Source organism: Monodelphis domestica, chromosome 1 (assembly GCF_027887165.1).
Source record: "Monodelphis domestica isolate mMonDom1 chromosome 1, mMonDom1.pri, whole genome shotgun sequence".
Lineage (NCBI taxonomy): Eukaryota > Metazoa > Chordata > Mammalia > Didelphimorphia > Didelphidae > Monodelphis > Monodelphis domestica.
The window spans coordinates 85,650,274-85,667,309 of record NC_077227.1 but is presented as its reverse complement, the minus strand read 5'-3'; the positions used below and the strand labels follow the sequence as shown (position 1 = coordinate 85,667,309).

General features: G+C 37.0%; 1 pseudogene; it reads left to right on the top strand.

Moving 5' to 3' along the window:
- LOC103102023 (heat shock cognate 71 kDa protein-like) lies at positions 1-8,901 on the top strand (annotated as a pseudogene).
- The last annotated feature ends 8,135 nt before the right edge of the window (positions 8,902-17,036 follow it).

Genomic DNA, 17,036 nt, shown 5'->3' with positions numbered 1-17,036 from the left:
ATGGGTCTCTGTGGAGGATTCGCTGGTATGTGGTTTAACAACTCAATTCTCAAGAGGCAGCATTTCTTAATTTTTAATTTTGTTTATTAATCAGTTGTTCAAGAAAATTTAAACTAGCCTGTAGATTCCCTCCATAATCTGAATGGACATCAAAGAACCCAAGCAGGGCAAGAGAGCAACCGGACAGCCAAAGAGAGGGGCAAAAGAGACTGAGTTCCAAGGTGCAGGCCAATATAATGCCCTTGAGATTTCACCACTCAATTTTTCTCCAAAACATTTATGATTGGAAAATTGTTATTGATAAGGTGGACCTCAATAACCCAACTCCTCCTCCCTTCATCACAGGAAGAGATGGGCCTTAAGGACACCAAGAAGCCCTTTACTTCCCCCACATGTCTCAGTCAAGGATGCCTAAGACATGGTGGCAAGAACTTGCTGACTTAATTTAATCTTTCAAATGAGTCACATGGCTGTTTGGCCCTGCCCCAAATCCTGTTATCCTCAACAAAGATCTCAAGAAAAGGGAGCACCCAATCCAGTTTCTTATCTTGAGCAAGAAACTGTAGCTTCAACTTAGAATCAGATGGTTTTTCAGCATGGAGTGGAGTTAAAGAGAAAATTATTTCACAAAAAAATCCCAATTTAATAATAATTTTCTACAGTGGGAATACTGCTTTTTAGCAGTCATACATTTAAGTTCTTCAGAATGTTATGCATCCCCCAGAGAAGTGCGATTGATGTAGAAAAATTCAACAGAGAGGAAAAATAACTATGTTGATTATTTATAGACTATTAGGAGTCTTCCTATATGTTATCTGCATTTACATAAGGATGCTCATGAGTCTTTTGCATTTTATGCATGATCTCCAAAGGGGAAAAAGTCTGTCATATTAAATATTTGAATTGTTATCTAGAGTATTTGATGCTATTTACAAGGTTTTCTTGACCCTATACATGGAAGCGTAGGTGTGAATTATATTTGGAGCCTTTCCCATCGTAAACTCTAGGGAGAGGGATAATGAACCAAATAATTATTTATGTATTTTTGACCCAGATCCCAAGTTCAAGTATAGTTCCTGTAAACTTGGAGTTTGGGGATTTGAGCCAGAAGTTCCATCTATTTTTATGAAGACTGTTACTTCTTCTATAATATAAATAAGAATTTGCATCTATAATATACTTTGTAATATACACAGTGATTTCACTATTTCAGCATTTCTATATGCCTAGATCAATTCTGAATCTCTTTTAACCCAGGAGGCCTGTCATTCTAAACTTCAAAATCATCCAGTGGAAAGTTAGCTGACCCCATCAAACCTTCTTGTAAATGTTCATTCATGCATTCTACATTTCACAGATGAAAATGTACTGTCTCACTCTGAGATCATAATCAATGGTCTGGTCAGTGCCACTGCCTATGGATAGCACAGGCAGATTCAGAGAGCACAGGCTTCTGCCCACCAGGAGGAAACCAGTGGTTGAAAAAGAAGAAGTTATGGATTCCTTTACCTCTGCTCCAGGGCCTCAGCAGGACCATTTTTCTTTAGTAACTAGAGAAAGCAAAGGCCAGCATGGTTATTCAGTTCAGTGGTACTTCCTTTTTCCCCAAGCTAACTCAGCAGGGGCCAGTAGCCTCTTTTCCTGTCATCTACTGAGACAAACTCTGTCAAGTTAAGCCATTCCAGAAGAATATCTTTTACTAACGAAGCACAAACGAGAAAGAGGTGAGGTTTGAAGGTAAGTTAAGGACATTAGGGAGAATTCTAGAAGGAATATGGCCCTCACCAGTGTGTTTGTTTATTTTGAAGCTCTGTTCTACTGAGGTCTTTATCAGCATCATTTCAAAAATTGAAATGACAAACAAAATGGAGGAGACAAATTTCTTTAAGTTTTGGTTTTCCTTTCAAAACTGAGTTAATTCTCTCCTAAATGAAAGATCATTAAGGTGCCTTGTAGTAAATTATTATACCAAACAGTGATCTAGTTATAAGATATAGGCTCAGAAGCCCAAGTTTTTTTTTTTAACAAAACCCTCTTTTTTTATCTTCTGAACCATTATATCTGGCTATGCTAGGTAGGTAGTAGGTAGTAGTAGGTAGACTAAAATATGGTACAGTTAGGTGAATCAGTGGATAGAACACTGGGCCTGGAGTCATAAAGATATGAGTTCAAATCTGGGTTCATCCAATTACTAGCTGTGTGAACCTAAGCCTTAATAAATAAATAAAATATATAAAAAGACCCTGTTTGCTTTAATTCATTGGAAAAGGAAATGGTAAACTACTCCAGGATATTTGCCAAGAAAATTCAATTGGCAGTATGGTGCATGAGGTGATGAAGACTTGGATGCAACTAAACAATGAGATAGTAACAACAATAGATAAAAGAACTGGTGTTTCAGACATAAAAACTAAGGATTGAAAAACCAACCCTCAAGTTATCTTGGGCATTTCTCTTCCATTTTCCTTACCAGAGTCTCAACTTTTTTCTTTACAAAATTAGGAGATCACACAAAAGCAACAGTAATGACCAGAGGATCATAGAATTTTCAGAGCTTTAATGAGCATTGGCTAAATTTTTCATTTTACAACCACTGAGACCGAGGCTCAGAGAAATTGACATGACCTCTCCAAAGCCACACAAACAGAGAAAGAATCTGGAAAATATTCCCAGACTTCTAAATCTCAATCCATTGCTTTTCATTCCATACCTTCTTAAGACCCCTAATGTTGACATTTACCTGTGTTATCATAGAGCCCTTAAGAGATTTTCTGCACATATTTTATATCTGCTTATCTGTGTGTGGTTTCTCCTGATAAAGTATAATCTCCTTGAGGAAGGGGCCCATTTCATTTTTGTCTTTGAAATGTCAGTGTATATCCCTATACAGAATCACTTGATAAGTACTTTTTGATTGAAGGATGGCTGTAAGACATCCAAGTAGAAAGTCTAATAGGAAGTTAGAAATCTTAAAATCTGCAATTCATCTACCCATTCCCTGCATGTTGTCTAAGAATTTACAGTGAGGTCTCAGTTCAGTAGCAGTCCTTCTTTCTCCAAACCATCAGCTACAACTCCTAATGGCCCAGCAACCATATCAAAGGAACCCATAGTTGACACAGCTTGTTTGGCAGCCTTCCAACATGAGAAAGTAGAGATCATGACATAAAGCATTACAATACCTTTGACAGTGATGTATGATATAGGCATGCCTAGTCCAAGCAGAGGACAAAACGGAGACCCAAAGTTAATATCCAGAGGCAATATCTTCTATGATCTTGACCATGATGAAAAAAACAACTGCTAGAATTACTTTTGGATGATTGCCACAAATGTTATCATCCCTGTAATAGTCAACTTTGATGATTCCCAGTGCCATACCACCAAGAAGTTCAGGATCAACAATGGTGTCAATGTGCTTTGAACATTCAATGCATCAACTGCTGCTGCTATTGTTTATGACTTGGACAAAAATGTTGGTGCCAGGTGAAGTTTCATCTTTGATCTTGGAGATGGTGATTTCATTGTCTCCATTCTTATCATTGAAAGTGATATCTTTAAAGTGAAGTCCACAGGTGAGGACACACACACACAGTTGGGTGGGGAACACTTTGACAACTGCCAAGCCAACCATTTAATTGACAAATTCAAATAAAAGCACAAGAAGGATATCAGTGAAAACAAGAGGGCTGTCCACCATCTGAACATTGCTTGTTAATGCACAAAGTTCACTCTCTCTTCCAAGACCCAGACTAGAATTGAGATTGACTCCCTTTTGTGGTAGAGGCATGGGGAGAGAAAGAGAGAACTTGTAAACCAAGATGCAAGAACCAAAGTTCCAATGGAACAAAATTCAGCAACGTCTCTCAGCTTAACCCCAGAAAGAAACAAAGTTCAAACTCTCAGTTTCTCCTGGCCAGCTCAACTCTTAAATAGACCACCAACTCAAAAGCCAAGTTTCTCCTTCTTGTCAAATTCAACTGTCCAAAGCCAGCGACAAAGTCCAAAAGCCTTTTAGATCCTGTTTCTTCCCCTCAGTGTGGCCAGAAACCCCCAACTGCCACTCCTGCGAACATTCCGTTGGAATCTTGGTTCTTGCATCTTGGTTTACAAGTTCTCTCTCTCCCCATGCCTCTACCACACTTCATGAAAATATTGATTTCTATGCCTTTATCAATTGTGTCCATTTAGAACAGTTGAATGCTGACGATCTCTTTTATGGCTTACTGGATCCTGTGGAAATAACCCCAAGAGATACAAAGCTAAATAAATACATCATCTTGGTGGGTGATTCCCACTTTGATACCCTGAATTCAGCAGCTTTTTAAAGACTTCTTCAATGGCAAGGAGCTCAACAAGAGTATCAATCCTGATGAGGTTGTTGCCTATGGTGCAGCTGTCCAGGCTGCCATCTTGTCTGAAGATAAATTTGAGAATATGCAGGTTTGATTGCTGTTGGATGTCACTCCTCTTTCCCTTAGAACTAAAACTGTGGAACTTCCAGGTAATCATGGCTGCAATCTAGATGCCACACGCTTCTTCTCCCCGGCACCGAACGAAATAGACTACATCAAAGGAGCATAAAAATCACCTTTGGAGGAACAGGACTCCCCAGTATCCCACAGAGGTGAAGGTACGTGGGGCTTGCACATTTCCACACTATAATAAGAAGGAGACAAAGCTTGCACAGAAAAGTGAACTGAGTCGCCCTTCCCCAACCCCACCTCCCCCACCAAACCAGAGTGAGCTACCTGAGTGCTCACCGGGACAGCGAGTGAGTGGGGAATGTGTCTGTCTGGGGGGAGCACTCCAGGGTCCTTGGGATCTGGGGACTTCCAGGAAAAAACATCTCAGGGCGGTTTCACTGGAGAACCCGGCGCTGAGCAGTGGGGTCAGCGGAGCTGTACTTGGGGCGGCTGCACTGAACATCTCTGTGGAGCTAAACACCAGGGGCAGACCACATGCTGATTATCTGGGCGGAGCTGAACACCTGGGCAGTGTGGCTGTGATCAGGGACCCAGCACTCTAAGAAACCTCTGAGGCTGGGAAGAACTAGTCTGAAGCAACCTAAATTCACAGAAAAACCGCCTATAGACCAAAAGGGAAAGGGGAATAAAACCACCAAAGGGAGGGCTCACATGGCCCAAAATCAAGCCTCCAGGAAGAAAGGGGAAAAAGTGACTATTGAAAACTTTTATGGTGGAAGTACCCAAGAAAAAGAGGAGAATGAGGAGGAAATCCAAAAAAAATCAGAACATGCCTCCCAAAATGGAAACTATCAACAAGCTCTGAAAGATCTCAAACTGGAACTTATCCAAAAGATGGAAACCTGGAAAGAAAAATGGGAGAAAGAGATCAGCAGTCTGACAGATAAGACTGCTCAATTGGAAAAAGAGCTCGAAGCCTCCAATAGAAGGGTAGACAAAGCTGAAAAGCAAAACCAGTCCCTAACGACCAGAATCAAGCAACTCGAAGAAAGCGAGATGATAAAACAGCAAGAATCAATAAAGCAAACCCCAAAAATTAATGAATTAGAAGAAAACATAAAATATCTCACTGAGAAGGTCACCGATCTCAAAAACAGAGGGAGAAGAGAAAACCTCCGAATTATCGGTCTCCCAGAAAAACCAAAGATAAACAATAAACTCGATATTATTCTACAGGAGATTATAAAAGAAAATTGCCCCCACGTTCTGGAGCAAGGGGGCAAAATAGAAATAGAAAGGATTCATAGAACACCTTCTATACTAAATCCCCAAAAGACAACCCCTAGGAATGTAATTGCCAAATTCAAGAGCTTCCAAGAAAAGGAGAAAATCCTACAAGAAGCCAAGAAGAGGAGCTTCAGATATAAGGGGGCTCCCATAAGGATCACACACAACTTAGCGGCTAACACACTAAGAGACCGCAAAGCATGGAACACGATATTTAGAAAGGCAAGAGAGCTGGGTCTCCTACCAAGAATCAACTACCCAGCAAAACTGACTATATACTTCCAGGGCAAGGTATGGGCATTCAACAAAATAGAAGATTTCCAAGCATTTGCTAAGAAAAGACCAGAGCTCTGTGGAAAGTTTGATATCCAAGCACAGAAAGCAAGAGAAACATGAAAAGGTAAATATGAAAGAAAGGGAAAAGGAGATAAATCTTATCTTTTTCTTTAAATCAAACTCTCTTCTATAAGGACTACATTTACATCAAATTATATATATATATATTAATATGTGGGGAAAATGTTTTGTGTAACTCTCATAAATTGTAGCATCATAAGAGTAGTTAGAAGAAACATGCATAGGGAAAGATTGGGGCATTAAGAAGATTTGGTGAAAGTGGGAGCAAAGAAAGGAAAAGGGAGGGGGGAACCATTGATAATACTAAGATTTACTTCAAGAAATAGGGGGGACTCAATAGAATAATATTTCCCATATAAAGATACACATGGGAAGGGGAGGGGAAGAACTCTCATATGAGAAGGAGAGGAAGAGAGTGTGAAGTGGAATTACTTAAACCTTACTCTCAGTGAAATCAAATCTGAGAGGGAAGAACATCTAGATCCAGTGGAATCCTGAATTCTATCTTATCCATTAGGGCAAGAAAGAAAGGAAAATTAAGGAGGGGGAGGGGGGAGGGAGTATAAAAAGGGAGGGAAGGAGAGGGGGGAGGTGAAGGAAGCATAAAAAGGGAGGGGCTAGAAAGGGAAGCATCTCAAGGGAGAGGACTAGGGGGACTGACCTAAAGTAAATCACTGGTTCAAAAGGAGATAGCTAAAGAAGAAAGGTCAGAACTAGGGGAAGATATCAAAATGCCAGCGAATCCACAAATAATAATCATAACTTTGAACGTGAATGGGATGAACTCACCCATAAAACGTAGACAAATAGCAGATTGGATTAGAACCCAAAACCCTACCATACGTTGTCTTCAAGAAACACATATGAGGTTAGAATTAAAGGTTGGAGTAAGACCTTTTGGGCCTCAACTGATAGAAAGAAGGCAGGAGTTGGAATCATGATATCTGACAAAGCCAAAACACAAATAGACCTGATCAAAAGGGATAGGGAAGGTAAATATATTCTGCTAAAAGGGAGTATAGACAATGAGGAAATATCACAAATCAACATGTATGCACCAAATGGTATAGCATCCAAATTTTTAATAGAGAAACTAGGAGAATTGAAGGAGGAAATAGACTATAAAACCATATTAGTGGGAGACTTGAACCAACCACTATCAAATTTAGATAAATCAAACCAAAAAATAAACAAGAAAGAGGTAAAAGAGGTGAATGAAATCCTAGAAAAATTAGAATTAATAGACATATGGAGAAAAATAAATAGGGACAAAAAAGAATACACCTTCTTTTCAGCACCACATGGCACATTCACAAAAATAGATCATACACTAGGTCATAGAAACATGGCACTCAAATGCAGAAAAGCAGAAATAATAAATGCAGCCTTTTCAGATCACAAGGCAATAAAAATATTGATCGGCAAGGGTACATGGAGAGCCAAATCAAAAATTAATTGGAAATTGAATAATATGATACTCCAAAATCGGATAGTTAGAGAAGAAATCATAGAAACAATTAATAATTTCGTTGAAGAAAATGACAACAGTGAAACATCCTTTCAAACCTTATGGGATGCAGCGAAGGCAGTACTTAGAGGAAAATTCATATCCCTGAGTGCATATATTAACAAATTAGGGAGGACAGAGATCAAGGAATTGGAAATGCAAATCAAAAAACTTGAGAACGAACAAATTAAAAAAACCCAGAAGAAAACCAAACTAGAAATCCGAAAAATTAAGGGAGAAATTAATAAAATCGAAAGTGATAGAACTATTGATTTAATAAATAAGACAAGAAGCTGGTACTTTGAAAAAACAAACAAAATGGATAAAGTACTGGTCAATCTAATTAAAAAAAGGAAGGAAGAAAAGCAAATTAACAGCCTTAAAGATGAAAAGGGGGACAGCACCTCCAATGAAGAGGAAATCAAGGCAATGATTAAAAACTACTTTGCCCAACTATATGGCAATAAATATACCAACCTAGGTGATATGGATGAATATTTACAAAAATATAAATTGCCTAGACTAACAGAAGAAGAAATAGTTTTCTTAAATAATCCCATATCAGAAAAAGAAATCCAACAGGCCATCAAAGAACTTCCTAAGAAAAAATCCCCAGGACCTGACGGATTCACCAGTGAATTCTATCAAACATTCAGAGAACAGTTAATCCCAATACTATACAAACTATTTGACATAATAAACAAAGAGGGAGTTCTACCAAACTCCTTTTATGACACAAACATGGTACTAATTCCAAAGCCAGGCAGGCCAAAAACAGAGAAAGAAAATTATAGAACTAAAACTGTGATGAAGTTATGACATTTCCTATCAAATGTAATACCCCCATACCTACAAGTAGACACAGACCTTTGCCACCTACACCAGCCTGGTGTGCTTATTCAGGTTTATGAAGGTGAGAAAGCAATCATGAATGACAAAAACCTGCTTGGCAAGGTTGAGCTCACATGAATGTCTCCTGCCCCCACAGGAGTTCCTCAGTTACAAGTGACATTTGATATTGTTACAACTGGCATCCTCAATGTTCATGCTATGGATAAGAGCATTGGAAAGGAGAATAAGATCACCATCCCCAGGTTGGGGGGGGGGTTATCTGAGCAAAAAAGACATTGAGCATGTGGTCTGGGAGGCTGAGGAATACAGGAATGAAGTTAAGAAACAGAAAGACAAGATGTCTTCCAAGAATTCTTTGAATCTTATTCTTTCAACATGAAGTCTACCCCAGAGGATGAGAAACTCCATGACAAAAGTTGTGCTGAAGACAAACAGAAGATTCTTCATAAATGTAATGAAATGACTAAGTGATTGAATAAGAATTAGACTTTGAGAAGAAATAATTTGAGCATCAGCAGAAATAATTGAGAAAGTCTACAACTCCATCATTACTAAGCTATATTAGAGAGCAAGGAGTGTGCCAGGAGTTTCCTAATGGGTGGAGCAGCCCCATTTAGAGGTTCTGCTTCTGGAACCACTATTGAAGAAGTCAACTAAATTCAACAGAAGAAAGAGCATACCATACATCTTTCAAAAGAAAAAGAGTCAAATTATAGTCAAAGTAGAAAGTTTAAAAGTAACATTTAAACTACTGTTTAACTATAGGCATTTTGAATACTTGAATTTGTGCACAGGAAGGGAAGTAAATAATATTGCACTTTGACAGTACTGTAAATGAGTGGAAATGCAATTCTTGTACTGGAGAATAAAATCTATTTAAAATTAGCCCCATAAAAAATGTTGTAGTACCCTTCAGCAACTACATTGTGGAGATGATGCCAAAGTATGAACGTTTAGAACCAATATATGCTTTTCTTTCTACCTTACTATCAGAGAGTGAGCTGGACACTTGGGAGACACTAGCTTTTGAATCAGTAAAAACAATCACAGCTTCATGCCATTGTAGACATGAGAATGAGAAATTTATCACTATCCACAAATGAAACTTAGCAGCACATTAAAAGGAAATCTTCAGTGCCAAGCAAAATGCTCTAAATTAATTTGGAAAAATACTTACATGTCCCTACACATAAATAACTTGGAAATGGTTTAAAAATGTTCCCACATCCTTATTATCAGCACAACACCAATGATGTCTATGCCAACCCTTTCCCTTTGAGTTAGCTAATCTTATAAGAAAAATCATCAATTCTTTAAAAATAGTTATTAAAAGAAGAAGAAAAGTTTTTCCATTAAATAATTCAGTTGAATTCTCTAATTTATGAGTCAGAAGCCTGACTGAGTAAATGCACAGAGGGAAGTCCTCTGAAGTAGGCGAATTCATCTCCCCCGCACATTTTCCCATTAAACCCTCCCCCTACTCCCCACATATACACATAGGAACAGTAAAGGAAAAATTTTATCCCTTCTATAGCTCTGGAAAACAAGCATTTGCACCCTGAAGAGCCAGAAAAGGAAAATTGTCAGTGGGACATAATGAGCCCAAGAATTGTCTCTTCCTATGGCTACATATGCAATTATCAGGACAGTACAGATGAAAATATTTTCTTAAATCACTCAGTTCAGCCACTTATGTTGCTCTAGGGTCTTAATGCTTCTAAAGAAAGAAGACTTTTATTTCTTTCCTTTATTCTATTGACAGATTGATTTGCATCTTTTTTTGTGTGTCATCAGCAAACCAGCACATGTTTTGTTGTGTGTGTACAGTATACAAAATAATTTCTCAGAGAAAGAGATAGACAAGGCTAGAGAGACAGAAAAAGAGACCGATAGACACAGAACTAGAAATAAAGATGACCTAGTTCTAAAACTAGTATTAAAATATACTCCTTCCACTCTGAACGTCATCCTCACTTATCCCTCAAAGGAAATTTGGACACTGCCCTATAGATTTGGAGTCTGAAAGGTGAACTTTTTAGGTTGTCCAAAGCCATCTGTCCACTTTACTTCCTGACCACTAGTTCCAAACTATTGCTTCCATGCAAATTCTCTCTCTCCCCTTTGGTGCTGTATTAGAAAGTAAGCATTTGTATTCCCAGAACTGGTCATTTGCCCTGCACATTTGTGAGCACTTTAAAAATCTCTTAATATTTAATCATCTATTTAAAGTATGAGTAGTTATATGGTTTAGAGGACAGAGTGCCAGACCTAGAGTCAATAAGGCTCATCTTCATGAGTTCAAAGATGGCTTCAGACACATGTATCTGAGCAAGTTAACTAACACTGTTTTCCTTAGTCTCCTCATCTATAAAATGAGCTAGAAAAGAAACTGGCAAACCACTCCAATATCTTTGCCAAGAAAACCCCAAGTGTTATAAAAAGTTAGACATGACTGAAAAATGACTAAACAGAAAATTGAAGTTATAGAGAGATTGTTGTTTATATGAATGGAGGAAATATCCACCTAGATGATATAATAGATCTTTTGGGTAGATATTGGAATTATGACTACTTAATGTTAACAAAATACATTTTTATATCATTTTAAGGCTTTCAAAGCCTTTTTTCACCTAAAATATTTAGGCCAAAAATAAATGGTTGGCTCATACTTCAAAAATTGAAGAAGTGGTATTTGAAGCCATGATTTACTAATTTCTGCTATAATGTTTTTTTCACATTATGGATTTCCCATATGACTTTCACCCATGCCTTCCAAAAAATTTGTAATAGTACATCTACCCAATATACTAGAGTACTTCCTTGCATTCTCTTGATATTTGAAGGCTACCAGTGAAGTGTATTGCTTGTCTATTAGTTGTACCTCACTCTTGGGTGGCCAACTCATTTTGTTTTTCCATCATAAATTTCTTTAAAACATCCTTTAAACCACTCCCCTTGTGTAATTGTTCATTTCTAATGTGTTGCATCATGAGATTTGCCATTATCCTTTGGGTAATCCCTGATTCAATTTGAGAAACTGTAGGTTTAAATTATTTATAACAGTTACAAAACATCACTCAAAGAATATTGGTTTTTAGAGGAGTTCTTTTTTCAGGGAGAAGGTCATTAAATAATATTTGCAATTTCTCAACCACTTTCTTTTCAGGTCACTATTTATTTGTAATGGTTATCCAATAGATAGTAAGTTCTATAAATTGCCCATCAGACTGTATGCCATATTCTGGACAATAAACATTGTTCATCCATTGAGTTTCTTTCTGAGATGATGATTCTAAACTCTTTTCAGTGATTGTAGATCTCATTTGGAAGGGTCTGGAATTTTTGAGGACTTGATGAAATCAGCAGAATGACTATAGCAAATAGGAGCACTTGGAGGAGCTCTTATCTATATGAAATGTATATTCCATTTGAACTATGTGTTGGGCCTCCTCGCAGACACTGGTGAACATCTTTAATGAGCATGTGTCTCTGTTGCATATCATGATGGATATTAAAAATCAGGATCATTGAAGAAGATTCTTATATTATTGTGCCTTACTATATTATTCATAGATTCTTCAATGGGACATTGGCAATGTTTTTGTTTTTTTCTTAAATGAAGTATTTTAAGATAGGCTTAAGTTAACTTTAATTACTGACTTCCTTTACATAATAAATGATTCCTAATATCAAAAAAAGTCACAACCAAGTCTTAAAATATCCATGTAAAAATAACATTAGAAGTCAGTAGCCACTGATAAGTACTAAGTGTTCCATGTGGCCAGTAACTGCTCTAGGAGTTAAGAAGAGAAAAAAAAATCAGAATGGAAGAGTTCTCAATGCAAGTTTCATGGAAGAGGTGAAATAGTATCTATGCCTTGAGAAATGCATAAAACAGGATGAGATGTAAAGTAAAATTGAATAGAATGTACATGGCATTTCAGGGAAAGTGGGTAGGATGGTCTAGATTGAGTAAAGAATTTGTATTATAGACTAGTGGGAGATTATGTTTGAAAGCTAGGTTATGATGAATTCATGAAAGACTTTAAACAGTAGGCTAAAGAGTTTGGATTTTGTTTGGTAGGCATCAAGGAGCAATGGAAGGTTTTTGAAGAAGGGACTGTCATGATGAAAATGACATTTCAGGAAGACTGATTTGGCAACAATATTAAGAATAAGTTATAGAAGAGATAAGGCATGTATTTTGAAGGGTATTGCATGAGATGAGAGGAATAGATATGGCAGCATTGGAAAGGGATTGATAGATTCAAAAAACATAATGAAAGAATTGATGGAACTAAGTAATGGATTTTATACATGTCACAAAAGAGAGAGCAAAATAAAAAGTTTTCAGCCTCAATGATTGGAGAACCATAATATCATGGATGAAAATAGAAAAACAAGGAGGGAAAATAAGTTTGATGAAAACAATGAGTTCATATGTAGGCATGCTTTGGTATAAAAGGTAATGTTTAGTGTATAGCAAAAGAAGGGTAACTCAGGTGGGACTCAAACTTGGAAGAAAAGCAGACCAGAAGAAATTATTTTTGGAATTATGAAAGGGATTCTTGTAATCATGAAAGTAGATTGGTTTTTCAGTGGTGAAAAACAGAGGTCCAGGGATTTGGCTTTGTAGAATCCTGCTTTGTTCCCCTTTAAAATGAATGAAGAGAAACGAAGAAGAATGAAGGTCAGACTAATCTTCAAATTTATATCTCTACTGATCAGAGTTGTATTCACTGAGAGGCAAAAATGGTTTTGCCCCCTAGGTACCAATGTAGATATGGGGAAGATAGGAGAAGGGAGTCCTTCCCTAAGAAAACATGTTTTTTACCTACAACGATTGCCAATCCAAATTTGTTCACTGTATGGTACTAGAAGTCCTTCTTCTCTAATTTTCCACTAGGATTCCATCACAGTGGTGCCCCTTTCTAGGAGCCTACCTTCTCTCAAACCCTCATACAGGTGTGGGTTGGACCTCTCCATCCCACAGTTATACAAGGATGATTTAGTATTACATAACCCTCCTCACTCTCAAACTGTTTTTGTCTCAGGAGAAAATTATTCCTAATTCAGCTGTGCTTGTGTCATCATCCCTCTAGTTCCGCTGCTCATTATTTCTAACCTCTAATACATCCAAGGCTTCTAACTGGTTTTCCTTGCCTCCATTCTCTCCCCTCTCTAATTCATTAAATTATAATAAAATTCAATAGAAGTCTTTAGGTACCAGCAATAACAACCCCTTTGAGCTTCTCAAAATTCAAGTCTGATCAGGTCATTCTGATCTGCTCAAAAAACTTTAATGAGTCCCAATTGACTATTAAATAAAGTTTAATTCCCTTAGCTTGGCATTCAACTTTTTTGGCAATCTATTCCCAACAAATACAGCTCACTATTTCTTTACAAAATATCAAATAATGTCCCTTCCAGATCTAAAATTTGATGAATCCATGTATGAACTACTACAGCTTCATTGGGATTGTTGCCACTAGTAGAACACACTTGAATTTTTTTTCTTCTCCATCTTTACTTTTAGTTTCCTCAATTTGCATCCTTTTCCCACTGGAATTTTGTCCATTAAAATTTTTGATGAATTTAAATACTCTGTTAAGTCTTCATTATACAAACAGATCATTGTATATGAAACTATGAATGTTTGTTATGTAGATTGTTTTAAAATTATGTTATATTTAATAAGAAGGGAATAAAATTGATATTTATATAACCATCTGAACTTTCTTGGTTTTCTTTTCATCAATAAACATTTTTGTTGGTTAATAAACATTGTTAAGTGCCTACTATATATCAGGTACTATGCTAAGTACTGGAGATACAAACATGGGGGGAAACAAAAGAAAGACAGTCCCTGCCTTCAAGGAATTTCCATCAAATGGGGGAAGGCAATGCCTAAAAAAGGAAACTGAAAAGAGTGTGGACAATTGATGAACATAATGGAGAAGACAGAGAAGTCCCAAAGTATTGCATTCAGGAGAGAAATGATGAGATGTGCTACTGGGAGGAGAAATATTGATGAAATCCTGGATACTCTATATTATAGGATAAACTCCATCAGAGATGGATGAATAGAATGGTATCATTGTTCTGCATGTCACAGTTTAGAAATTCATCTTTATTCATTTTTTTCCATTTGAGTTATGAAGTTGAACATCTATCCAGATTATCCTTGAAAATATGAGAACAGCTAGATTTCATGAATGATTTTCTGCAGTGCATATTAGCAGTCACAGTATTGATTGAAACAACAGAAAATACAAGATCCTGTTATTCTTATTGTCTATTGACTATAAAAAAGCATTTAGATTAGTACACCAAGGCAGAGCCTTAATGTCTCTCCTCCAGCAAGGAGTTTCTCATACATGTAGTTATATCATACACAATTTCTTGTTAGATACAATCACTTCATTCAACAATCTTCTGACTAATAAGACCAATCCAGGCTTCTGCAAAGATACATAAGCTCAACAATTGTTTGCCAGTGTTACTGAGTAAATCTGGGAAGACATCTAAATGGAAGTGATTCCCTAGATTATGAAGTTTCCAGATTTTCCTTTTTGTATTTGGCATTGTGGTAACCATATGAGTCCCAGAACCCTACTTAGGTCTCTCCTGTGTTGAGTGTTTCTACAAGCACGCAAAATAAATGTGCTGAATATAGCATATATTCTTTCTTAAAAACAACATTTTATTTTCCCCCTATCACCTGTAAAAACAATTTTAAACATTTCATTTTTAATAGAAATCCATGGTTGATTTCAAGGTGGAAGAGCATTAAGGACTAGGCAGTAAGAGTTAAGTGATTTCTTCAGGGTCACATAGCAAGGAAATCTCAGGCCAGATTTGAATCCAGGACCTTCAATTTGTAGGTCTGGCTCTCAACCCACTGAGCTACCTCACTGCCCACCTCCTTAATTCTAACCCTTACATTTTGTCTTAGAATTGATACTAAGTTTTGGTTCTAAGGCAGAAGAGTAGTAAGGGCTAAGTAGTTGGGGTTAAGTGACTTGCCCAAGATCATATAGCTAGAAGTATTTGAGGTCAGGTTTGAACCTATGACCTTCTGTCCTCAAGCAGGGCCAGCTCTCTATCCACTGGGTCACCAAACAACCCCACTTTATTTTTTTAAGTTTTGAGTTCCAAATTCTCTCCCTTCTTCTGATCTTCCCTTCTTCCTTACCCCCACCCCCTGAGACAGTAAGTAATCTGATATAAGTTTTACATGTAGCAAACATAGAGCAAATATTTCATTATATTTGTGTAAATATTTTTAATTTAAAAATTATGTCCTAAGCAAGTTTATTTTAATCATATTTTTTCATTACTTCCCAGTTAAACTTTGAATTTTTTCACATTTATTTTTTTAAAATTTTGATGTACAAAGTCTTTCCCTCCCACCTACCCCTCTCCAACTCATTGAGAAGGTAAGCAATATGACATCAAGTATATAGGTGAAGTTACGCAAAGCCTATCTCCATATTATCAATGTTGCAAAAGCAGACACACACACCCAAAAGCAAGAAAAATAAAATGAAAATAGCATGCTTCAATTTGTCCTGAGGCAAACAGTCTTCTCTCTGGAGATGGATAGCATTTTTCATCATGAGAGCTTTGGAATTGTCTTGGATTATTGTCTTGAGAAGGGCAGCTAAGTCTTTCACAGATGATCATCACTGTAATATTGCTGCTACTATGTATAATGTTCTGGTTCTATTCACTTTACTTTGCATCAGTGCACATAAGTCTTTCTGGATTTTTCTGGATAGATATTTTAATTCTGCCATTTGCTGGGGAAAAAGTTCTGAAAGACAGGGATCATTTTTTCTCTTTTTATTCAGATGGCACACATGCTCAATAGCTATTATATGTCATCTGTCACCCTCCCACTTTCAGAGCTGGGAAGGTCCTTATGGACCATCTAGTTCCATTCATATCTGAATGGGAATTCTCTCTTGACATCCCTGTCAAGTGGTCATATAGCATCCACTTGAAAACTTTTATTTCACCCACTGCCTTTCCCTTTACATTTTTAGATAGAGCTAATTGTCATAAAGATTTTTCTTACCCTCAAGACTTAAATTACCTTCATGAAATTTCTGCTTATTGCTTCTATTTTTCCTCCTTGGGTCCAAGCCAAAAAAGAAACAAAACAAAAAACAACCCACCTAAACCACATTCCATATTAACTGTCCTTCAAATTCTTGTACAGGCACCATATTTCTTTCAAGACTCTTCTTGTCCATCCTCAGTTCCTCCAATTATATTTATGTATGCCATGAACTTTAGACCCTTTCCTCTCCTGCTAACCCTCTTTGGCCATGATACTATTAATGTCATTTCTAAATTGTAACAACCAGAATTGAACCCAATAACTGCAAAGTTTTTACATGTATCACACATTTCCAAAGTCACTTCATACATATTGCATTAGAAGCTTTTATTTATGTCTTAGAAATGTTAACTATCCTCCCTAACCCATAACCAAGTAAACATCTCTAGAAGCAAGAACATGACTAATATTCCTTTTCTTTTCATTTCTCCTCTCTGAACCTCATTATTCTTTCTTTACAGTTTGTAGTCCTCTGAATTCA